Raw genomic sequence first — 12,341 nt, forward strand, 5'->3', positions numbered from 1 at the left:
AGGCGACTTCCCCCTATCACTCCTGTGGTTTCCAGTCGAGTATGAAGTGATAGCAATCAAAATTAGCCTCTCCAAGTCTCTCAGCCAGAAAAAGGTGGAGTGCCCACTTTGGAGTGGGGATGAGCTTTTACCCAAAGTGGAGGAGTTTAGGTATCTTGTGGTCATGAGTGAGTGGAGTTGAAATTGGAGACTGACAGATGGATTGGTGTGGTATCAACAGTGATGAGGATGTTGAGTGAAGCGTCAACCTCTGAGCAGTGGGTACTGACAGAAGGAAAAAAAATGTGTCTATAAGTGGTGAAAATAAGCTGCCATCTTTAGGTACTGTTATTATTTTTATTATTATTAATCTCATGAGCCAAATTATCAGCAATAAAGACCGTTTACATATTTTTTCGTCATAATTAATAAAACTGTTTCAATCTGATTTAAACCTTGCAAGAACTTTATTGTCAGGTAGGGGGGTTTTTTTGTTTTTTTTTTACAACAGTGGTTTGTCACAAATTTACCAATGGGATTGATATAGGGTGACATGGTGATGCAGTTAACACCGTGACGTCAGACTGTTGTTTTCAAATCCAGGCTGGGGCCTTCCTTTGTCAAATCTGCACATTCTCGCCTTATCTGAATAGGTTCTCTGTGGTTTTCACCCCCATACTGCAAAAACATGGTTGTTAGGTTAGTTGGTGATTCCAAATTGGCCATAGGTGTGAATGTGCATCAGACTGGCAACCTGCCCAGGATGTACCCCATCTCTTTCCCTATGATAACTAGAAGAGTCCCCCCTGCAAGCCTGACTTGGATAAGCAGAAGAAAATAGATGGAGGGGTTGGCATATCAGAAGGCCATATGCAATATAATTTGTTATATAATTTTAAAGGCTCATTGAACAGTTTCACTGTCTGTTGGTTTTCAGCAAGTTCCAGGAGAATCCATACCATTATGAAAATGTCTTTACCCGTAGTTGTCATCATGTTGAAAGAAAACTAGAAAACAATGAAGCACCTTGGACAGCGCTCTTAAAAAAAGACCTGAAAAAAGGCAACAATCCCAAGGTCTCTGCAGATTTGGTGAATCAGCGTCTTCACTGAAAATTCTCTTTTTGTACTGGAGGCCAAACAGTTTTGGGGGTTAGTTGTGCAACTTGTTTTTCAATGACGCTCTATAAAAAGCAGAACAGATATTTAGTTATAGAGCCAAGTCTGTGAGTCACTTGATGCACTCAACTCAAGCTGTGGAGCTACTCTCATAAATGACACACTCTACTATCTGCAGCACATATCCACTGTACATGTGGACTATCCACCCAGACCATCATGTACACCTTTTCATGATAAGTGGATCCTGAAACACCATCAAAATGCTGGAAGTATTGCACTGGCTTAAGAAACAGCCGAGCAGATTATAGTCAAGCATTCTCTGCCAGTAGAGCTGACCATCTACTAATCAAAAGGTCTGTGTTTTGGACGCCCATGTTTAAGTGTCCTTCGGCAAGACAGTGAACCCCAGGTTATCCCTGATTCTTCTATGCGAGTGTGTGCATCATAGTTATAAAGCACTCAAAGGCATAGTATAGAACTGCGTGGCTTGGTGAACATGAATTCTGGTTAAAAGCACATTGGGTGCTCAGTTAGAATAAAAAGGAATTATATAATTTCCAGTCCATTCACCATTTAACTCTAAAAGCTAATAAGTGTACTTCCAAAAAATGTGTTTCCCTGCAAAAATCGTACGCTTTGTTAGGGTTTTTGCTAGAGCCTGAATGATACATCGATTAGCTGATATTTCCAGCTAATACTGGGAGAATGAAGCTAAAATCATTATTTATACCGGTATCAATAAAAAAGCAACTTTGTGAATAAAGCATCAATAATGTGTTCTTTAGTTTTTTCTTATATGGAATAAATAAAACACTATAAAACACTAGCATCTGACTAATGCATGCTGATTGGCTGGTTAAGGATTTAAAACGAGGAAGGACTTTTTTCAGTGGCACCCATTTATATACAATAACTAAATTAATATAAGCGTAGTTAAATCAAAACAGAAACATCTATGTGTAGGAAAACAGATCATTGCCATCAGGAGCTCAAAGTTGTATGCTGTTGTTGTGACGACCCTCATACTTGCAAAGAGGTATTCTACTATTCTACTACAAACAAAACTCCTAAAAAAGTCCTTCTAAGAGTAGAACTGTATCTATCAAAACATCAGAGTGACACTTCACTGTTATATTAGAAATTCTCTGAACCTCTGATTCGTCTCTTAGTTATGCTGTAATAAGCCAAACCTGCTGTGAGCTACCTGTGATTTACTGAGCATTTCTTCTTGATTTACTTCTTTCACTTCCGTTTGTGTTTACACCACTCTGCATTTAATCGTTAGTTATTAATAACCACTGACTCTCTCCCAGTGTGTCTTTTGTCCTGTCTTCCTCTCATTACCTCTAACTGGTCGTGGCAGATGGCGGCCCCTCCCTGAGCCTGGTTCTGCCGGAGGTTTCTTTCTGTTAAACAGGAGTTTTTCCTCACCACTGTCGCCAAATGCTTACTCATAGTGATGTCCTCTGATTGTTGTGGTTTTCTCAGTATTATCAAAGGGTCTTTACTTGACAATATAAAGCACCTTCAGCCAACTGTTGTTGTGATTTGGTGCTATTTAAATGTAACTGAACTGGATTGAATATATAATAATAAGACGACACTGCCAGCACTGCCGGCAGCACATGTAGCAGAGTATAGATCTGCAAATGGGATGTGGCATCAAGCAGTTTCTTTTTTACCTCTAATGTCATTTGGGGTCCAATGTAACTACCGAGCTAATTTCCTGCATCTTTATAAGGCAGATATAAGGCATTCAAAAGGCACAATTTTGGTGGCCAAGTCTTTGTCAGGTTCATTTAAGCACCGGTCCTTTCGAGTATTTGAACAAATGACTAACGCGACATAACATTTGCTGTATTCTGCCGATACCGCTCATTGCTCTCCCCACTTCTCTTAGCTGTCTGCTTAACATTAATCAGCTCCACCTCCATCAGCATCCTCATGTATGTTCCAGTCTTGGGAGAAAGACATCTGTTATCATCACTCAATCTCGCTCTTACTGTGCGTAGGATTGCATCCATGCTTTAGGGTGTGATTAGGTCAACGCCAAGACACCCACTACTAACTGTTCTGCTGTGTGCTATTCTCATATCAATAATCTTTTCAGGCTTAACATTGTATTAAAGACAGAAATACCTTTACAAATTGAGTACAACCTCAAGCTTGGGAGCTTATGCTCTAAAAACTTGAAAAAGCTCAGCGAAGTGTTTTATAATAATAACAAGCCTACAGTAATACAACACCACAGACATGTGCGTAAATAAAAAAAAACCCTAAATATACTTTAAAATGACTTAAAATGGAGGAAAAATTAAGAACTACAATAATACTCCACCAGCTAAACTTGAGCCACTCTCGACTCTAAGCCTACCTCGAAACCAGATAATATTATCCATATAAATTTAAATGGTAAATGGCCTGTATTTGAATAGCGCTTTACTTAGTCCCTAGGGACCCCAAAGCGCTTTACACTACATTCAGTCATCCACCCAAATTTAGATAAATACTTCACAAGGATGAAACGGCTTGCGCAAAATAAATGTCAGGAGTTAGAATAACTGTTTAAAGACTGAAACACAAGTAACCTTCAGAGATGTTTTAGCTAAAAGTGGACTAAGCAAAAATACCAGTATGATTAAAAAACACCGCTCCGAGACTAGAATGAAAATAGAGCCTTTGCCATTGAGACTGCTGCATATACTTTGTACTGATAATGTTGTTAGAAGTGATCTAAATCTTTAATTTAATTTGCTTTGCTGGAGGAAGTAATATCCGGGTCACAGTGTCAGTGAAGTTGCCAGCATCTCTGTGTTCCACTGAGACACAAAGCTGTGTCGTCTGCATAGCAATTAGATGCAATTTTACGTTTACAAATGATCATGCTTACAAATTATGCGCCCTGAAGGAAAAATGCAAAATTAAAAGAAAGCAACCCAAAAAGAGCCCTGTAGCACAAAGACATAACAGGACGAGCAGAGCAAGAGAAGAACTCACATGTCAAAATGCTTTTAACAGAAACGTGTCCACTAGAAGTTAAAGTCTGTGTGGTCAGCCAGTTGTTTTGTAGATTGTAAGCAGCAGTGGCATTAAACTGAATGATTAAGCAGCAATCAGAAGATCTCTGGAAACGTTAATGAGAGCAGTTTCAGGAGTGTGGAGAGGCTTCTGAGTGGAATTTATCAAGTTAGTGATTTTTATTCATAGCATGATATTGCATGCTCAAACATTTCAGAAATGAGTATCACATCTGAAATGAAACTGCAACAAGAAAAGGAAAACTTCGCTTCCAAGTAGTTGCAAATTACTCAGATCCAAAGGCTAGTTTCCTTTTAGTTGGGTTTTAGGTTAAGCTTATTTTCCTCCTAAGGTTAGAAAAGCACAACTAGCTCCCTCACTCCCTGTTTTGCATAAAAACACAACAAAATGTCAACTCTTTGGAGGACGAGAAGTGTAGACATGTGGACATGCATCAGGTTGGCACATCTTTCACATCTGATGTCAAGGAAAATAAAATGTTGAAAACATGACAAACTTTTATGCTTTATATTTGAGTCAATTTGAGATTTAATCTGCTGTAATCTTAAAATATCTAAGCGACTCTTTTAGACTAAAACTAAAAGTCTATAGATGCCTAAACTACGACTAAAACTAAAACATTCTAGTCAAAAGACTGTGACTAAAACCAATTTGCTGTCAAAATTAACACTGCTTTTAAGTTGGTTCAAGCAGTCCTTCAAAAACTGCTGATCAAAGGTTAACAAAGAGTGGTATGAAAAAGAGAAAATCTCCAATGAGTGGCAGTTCTTTGGGAGAAAATACCTTGTTGATGTCATGGATATTTCCAGTACTTGTTGAATCTGTGAAATGAAGAATTTCTGAAAATGAATTAATAATTAATTTTAATAAATGAACCCTCTCTGATAGCTCAGAGTGAGCAAGTGTGACCAAAAGCTGTTTTCAGGCATGAGGTCAGAGTGATGCACGAGGCGCACATGGTGCTCACTCTGTGGCTGTGAATTCACCAGATATTACTTGCACTGTTCTCACAGCTAAATCAGAAATTACACTGACTTTTGTGGAAGGTGGTCTGCAGGGTAAGAACCATTTAATATCCAGTCCAACTGAGTTGGAAATGTACTCTCTCACATGCACCAACATGTGGTAACAATAGTAGAAAAGTTCGGGACTTTGCTACATGTGTGAAAATGGCTGCACACTGTCAACTTGCAGCCTAAAACTTTCAACATTCTCCCATTAGTCAGTGCCTTCGACTTTCTGTCATCTTGTGTTGGGCAGGTATTGTATAATGAGATTATCTGAACTTTTCTACTTGCAGCCTGTCACTACCAATGAGAGTCCTACCCCTGTAACACTAAACAGATAAGAAAATTCCCATAGAGCTGCGGGGAGCATTGTGGAATATTTCAAGTCATAAGCGGTGCATTTATTAAGCATTCACTTGTTCTGTTGCTGAAATTATATATATATGAAAGAAAGAAAGAAAGTGTACTTTATTGGTCCCCGTGGGGAAATTCCTCTCTGCATTTAACCCATTCACTCAGTGAAGCAGTGGGCAGCCATTGGGCGCCCGGGGAGCAGTGTGTAGGGACGGTACCTTGCTCAGGGGTACCTCAGGGTAGCTGTTCAGGGGAATCGAACCCCCGACCTTCCGATCATGGGGCCACCACTCTACCTACTGAGCTATCCTGCCCATATATAATGAACAATATGTTGGTTAGGCTTAGTGCTTAGTGGATATAGTAGCTTTTTATTGGTATTATAAAATATTACTTAGAGATATAGATACATATATAGATATATATATATATATAGATGAGTGCAACTCTGAGTAACAGTTTTTGTTTTATATTATTTTATTCCAATCTGAGAGAGAGATAGTTAGGAACACAACATGGAAGAATTATAGCAATAAACAGATCAGGTGCATTCAAGAATCAGATACCCGACTATGTGTCTAATTGTACTGAAGATTTACTAGATTTACTGAAAGAGAATATCTCAAGTATATATCTTTAATCCATAGAGCCCATTGGATGACAAGGCTACACATAGACAACCAGTTGTGTGTGTGTTTTGTATGTGTGTGTAGCTGTGTACACTGGTGAAGACAGATGTTTAAACAGGCAATCATCACTCAATGAGTAAACGGCTCTGGAGATTGAGCTAGTGTGTGTGTGTGTGTGTGTGTGTCTGACTGGAGGTGAATACCAAGAAAGGAGGACAGGGAGTGCAAAGACAAGAGTAGTACACAAGAGGTGGAGTAAATAAAGCCTATCAGCTCATATTAGAGAGCAGCCATCAAGGCTGAATGCAGATTTGTGATTAGCCCACATTTGTGGTATTTTTATCTCTGAATGCAACTCTTTGATCGCAGCCATGTGTCAGAAGTGGAAGAATCATCTTAAGGGACATTTTTCCCCGAGTGTTGTCTAAAATACCACCTCCTCAGGGTTTGACTGGCTGATCTCTTTAGCTGCTGGCTCGCACACCTTTCCTAGCATTTGACCGTTCTGTCTGACTGCATCTTCATCTCCCCCTTCCTCCTCCTCCTCCTTTTCCTCCTCCTCTTTCTCCTACTTCTAAAGACACACTTTGAAAGTAAAAATATCCTGAGTCCAGAAAGGCATGAGAAGCGATAGATCCATAAATAACCTGGGTCTTGTTTGAGATCAGCTGACATTTTAAAGGCTGCCAGGTATTAATAACATTTCTCGTGAGACAGAGATTGTCTCTCTATAAGTCTGTGCGTGTTTGTGTACTTTAGTGTGTGTTTACACATGTGTACAGTGCATGAGCATGACTGTGCATGTTTTTTTGGGGGGGGGGGGTTTGGTGAGCGGCAGAAAAAGAGACATAGAGACAGCGCTTGGCTGGTTTGTCATTCTTATGAAATTTTACCCCAGGCACAGCTGACAGAGGTTTTACAGTTTTATTCTGAATGAAACTCCCCTGACAGAGAAGCATGTTCATGAACTGACCAGTCACATCAGTAGACAGTAGACAGCATCCGTGACGGAGGCTCCTGCATACAGACGATAAAATAATCATATGATTATTGAAATATTGAAATATTTTACTGAAAGGATCAAATATTCAAAAAATATTTTTATATTAAATGTATATGGTTTTCTTTTCTTTTTGTAGTTTTTATTGGTTGATTTTTTCCCCCCTGGAAGTTGGAGACCCTCATATTTCTGTGTGTTTAACTTTACCCTGTGTCTCCTGTGATTCCTGTATATCCCAGTTCTTTGTACTTCTTTCTGTTTTCTGTCGTGTTTTATTTCATTTCATTTTTGTGTATTTTTCCTGTTTTTGACATTCCCTCCCTCACAGCATTTCATTTTACCTGAGTATTCTTTCACAATTATTTTCCTTTTTATTTCCAGTCGGTAATTTATCTGCTGTCCACTATCCTCCCCTGCATATCTTTCCAATAATTAATTTTTTGTTGTCAGTTTTTGGATTCATTTTGGACATTGGTTGATTTTCCTTCTTGAACCCTTCAGTGCCTTAAGTTTATTCTCAGGTTTAATTAAATTTCCCCTTGGTTTGCCTTATCTGCACGTCTTCATGTCTGAATCTTTTGAGGATCGACTTCATGTTTTATTTGAGAGGACTGTGACCTATAACCTTTTGCTTGTGTCTCAATATGAGCTATTATTTAAAAGAATAAGCCCAGCTCATCCTTTTACCCAGTCACCCAGCTCTGTCGTCCATTGCCTGCCTCTACCTAGTGAATCTCCAGATTCAGCTTGTCACTAATCTGCAAACAAATCTGCTAGCCTTCAGCTTGAGGTCTGAGATCAGGGTTTTTTTTTATGGAGCTAGAATTCCTAAACTTGTGCAACCAGTCTTCACAGAGTTGAACTAGCAAAGTATTTCTCAGACAGTGATCGCAGTGCCACACCTACCGAGGAAGGGATGAAAAATTAGAACAGATTAAGAATCTGTGTCGGAGGTTAAAGACCAACAGAGGGAGTCGGGTGAGGAGCTGCGAGTAAATCCATATAGTTTCAAGGTCATTTCTTCTCACCACTATCTTCACTTTTCTGCCCTTGTTTGATTTTACTAGGTGGGAGGTCACTGGTAATTATCTGCTCTTGTCAAACCTAGGAGACTCGGTGAGAAGCCAGGTCACCTGTGATTCTGATTAAAGTCCTGGGCGTGCACACCATCGCATATACATGTGTGCACACACGGGCTGCATACACGGAGAAGCAGCAGGCGATTGTGCAGCATTTCATTACGCTTCTGATTTGGTCATTCATCATGTCACAGCGAGGTCACAAAACAGCCGACACATGTTTATGTCTGTGGAGACTATTTGAGCCTGTGTGTGTGTGTGTGTGTGTGTGTGTGTGTGTGTGTGTCTGTGTGTTCAGGCTTTTTTCCTCTTTTTTGATTATTTTTTCATCTCAAGCTGAAATGACAAAGACAGCCTTAGATGACTCAAATGAAAAGGGTAGATTATTAAAAGAACTTATTCTTGACTTGAGTAATTTGCATGTTCGCGATCTAAATAGACACACCTTTTTCTCAGGAGGCAGCGGACATCAAACTGGAGTAAATATCACAATTAACATCTTCTTTTAATTAAATGTTGATTTTTTTTTCTACTTCCTGCTTACTAGGATGTTGCATTTTTACATTATGGATGAAATATCTGAGTTGAAAAGTGTTTTGTTTTTGTTTTTCTCTCTCTTTCATTGCAGCCGCATATTCCAGCAGTAGAAACGGAGAGATCAAAGCGTTGAAGGCTGCAAACAAATAATGAACAAATGTACAAATGTTGTCTGGCTGAGACTGTGTGACAAGAACACTGATTTCTATTCTTAAAAAACAACAACAACACAAGCCATGATTATGATGTGTATGATACGTGTTGGGGTTTTTTTAAAATAAAAAATGATTCAGGTGTAAAACCAAACTCCAAGGGCATCATTAAAAGATGCTTCCACACAAATGTATTTTAATATATGCACCCCTCAGATGAATGTTAACCATGCTGCATAAATTCCCTCCTTCTTGGTGAGCTAATGAATGAATGGACTGCTTGTGAATGTCCCACTGTGGGTATTGTGAGACAACAATCGGATGGTTCTGTTCAGAGCGACCAACGCCAAACACGCAGACAGATCAAAGCTCTGCTCTAGGTTCAGTTCAGTAACCTCAGTGATGCTCTGTCTCTATAGATCAGTCAGGGAGATGTGCAACAGATGGAAGGTGGTGTCTCCCACAAACAAACATTCTTATATAGCAAATAGCTTATAGTAATGTCTTGGTAACTGCAAAATGTTCCATACATTTACCAACATTTTAAACTAACAGGAGGTTTATGTGGGAGTTCATAGCAGAAGAGGTGTTTCTGCATAAGGCCTAACACCCAAGTCCCCTGTGTTTAATAACACTTACATGCATAACATGCATAATCTAAATATAGCATAAAAATACTCTCAGAAATAGTGTGTTTTTCTAACAAAAATATATAAATAAATAAAAAAATAAAATCAGCTTTCAGAGACCTAACATGGTTCCTATTGCCATTGCTGTACTGCCTCCCAGTGGTTAAACAATGTTATGAACACTTGTTGAGGCTTTAAGTTTACATTACAGTTTTTTCCTGAGTGCTTAAACCCTAACTGTGATTCTTATAGCACAAAATTTCTAAAACTATTAATACTAAAACCACTCACTGAGTTTGCAAAACTAAAAGCACAAACACTGCTTTGCACTCAGTTTGCCATTTTGTAACACACACTTTGCAAAACTGTAGGTACAATCCACTGCACAGCACTCTTTTTGCAGAACTGTAAACACAACTCACTGCTTTACACTCAATTTCCAAATGATCAACGCACTCCTAGCAAAACTATACACATTTATGGCTATTATTTACACTACTTTGCCAACTGTCTGGCACACTGTCACATGTGAAAACTGTTTTAGATAATTAGTTCACTTTGCAATCAGCACTATAAATAAGCTACAGGTAAGCTGTCTGTGTGGAGTACAATGGAGGGAGCAGGAAGAGTGAGAAGAGTGAGAAGTAGAGGAGGCCGAGGAAGAGGATGTGGAGGTGAAGAAGTAGGACAAAGAGGACGACAAGGAGGTGAAGTTAGAGGAAGAGGTCAAGGAGGAGCAAGAGGAGGATGAGGAGGGGGGAGAGGAAGGGTAAGAAGAGTAAGAAATAGAATTGCTGATCACATCAGAGCTACAATAGTGGACCATGTAATCAACCATGGAACGACCCTGAGGGAAGCTGGCCAATGGGTTCAGCCTAACTTGAGCCGCTACACTGTAGCAAGCATCATAAGGACATTTCAAAATGAGAATCGGTTAGTACAGTCACTTTGCACTAAGACTTGTAGCACTGCCATATGCTAATGAGAAACACAACAATACCATAGATGTAAAAACACTGAAATTGTTCCTTTACAGAATTGCTAGACGACCAGATGCTGGGGGCAAAACATACAAAATGTGAGCATTTCTGTATTGGGTCGTGTACTTGCCCGCAACAAAATCCGAATGAAACAAATCTACAGAGTACCTTTTGACGAGGAGACGTGGCAGGAGCATTAACTATGTGTGCAGCTATAAGTCAAAATGGTGTTGTTCACCATCATGCAACCCTGGGCCCATATAACACTGCACACATTATTACATTCCTGGACGCCTTACATGACATGCTCACTAATGTTCAGAGACCAGAGCAGACCAGATACGTCATCATATGGGACAGTGTTAGTTTCCATAGGGCTGCTTTGGTCCGCAACTGGTTTACAGATCACCCACTCTTCACTGTACTCAACCTCCCCCCATACTCTCCATTCTTGAATCCAACTGAAGAGTTCTTCTCTGCCTGGCGCTGAAAGGTCTATGACCGTCATCCCCATCAACGCATAGCCCTTTTACAGGCAATGGAGGAGGCATGTGGGGATATTGACTAGGAATCATGTCAGGCCTGGATACACCATTCCAGAAGATAATTTCCCCGGTGCCTTGGACTAGAGGACATTGCATGTGATGTAGATGAAATTTTGTGGCCGGACCCAGAGAGACGACACAATGTAGACTGATTTCTTTTTTTCCTCACTGAAATTACTATTTTGTTTTGACTTCGAAATAAACACTTGTGTTTGTTTTGATGTGTGTGACTAAACACCAGTACTTGAAGTTCGGATCCCTCTGTGTTTACGGACCTATGACAAAAGTATGACCTCAAATTGACATGGCCTACCTTGTGCACAGAAAAGCAAAAGCCAGTTGTGGTTTTTATTCATGCCATCAGTGTGTAGTTGGTGCATTGTGTGCTTATTAATGTGATGGCTTGTGTTAACTGTTTGATATAAAAAAAATACCATTTTTACAAAGGTTTGGAGAGTTATGCAAGGTTTATTAGCTTTTGCAGGACAACTACAATGTTTTGCTGCTTTGGTGAAGGGTTTTCTTAGTTGTGTGTAGAGTTTTGCAAAAACAGCCAATAGTTACAAAAAATGTGCATAAGCCATCAGAAAAAACTGTAATGTACTTTGTTTTAGAGAGCAGGGGTTCTTATGAGTAGTTTAAGGTGCTTTTGGTTAATGTTTGCAAACTGTTTGTTTAGGTCAGCAATTGGCAACCTTTAATATCAAAAGAGTAAAAAAAAATATGTTATACAAAAACAAATCACTTTTTTAAGCATACATGAACATATTGACAACACAAATAGGTGGACATCTTTAAATCTTCCACCATACTCTGCAGGAACTGTTGATTTCTGATTATTTTCATTACCACGAGAACAAACGATTTGTTTAGTGGAACAAGAAAATACCTTTTAGCATGTTTAAGGCATGCCTTTGTTCATACGTATTCAATTTAATGTTGAAGTCCAGCTGCAAATCAAGCACATCGGTGAACTGAAACAGCTCTGTCACACTAGAATGAAAATAGAACAACAACCTTGCGGTGGTATAGTGATTGATTTTTGTGCTGTAAGAAACCAATTGCATGCAGATGCAGCAACCAACTTATCAAGATCGAGCATGCAACACCCTCACACTCTGAGCAACTATTTTACATTGCAAAGGTTTCATTGTGGGAGGCAACCTGTTTTCTCAGTCACAGTCTGACTCACACTGACTGCAAATAATTGCAATCTAATTTATAAATGCAGATAGGCCGATGACAGTCTGTGCTGTTTTTACTCAACTGGTTGTAATCTGGTTATATTCT

Source organism: Haplochromis burtoni, unplaced genomic scaffold, assembly GCF_018398535.1.
Source record: "Haplochromis burtoni strain Fernald_Lab_line unplaced genomic scaffold, NCSU_Asbu1 Contig_6, whole genome shotgun sequence".
Taxonomy (NCBI): domain Eukaryota; kingdom Metazoa; phylum Chordata; class Actinopteri; order Cichliformes; family Cichlidae; genus Haplochromis; species Haplochromis burtoni.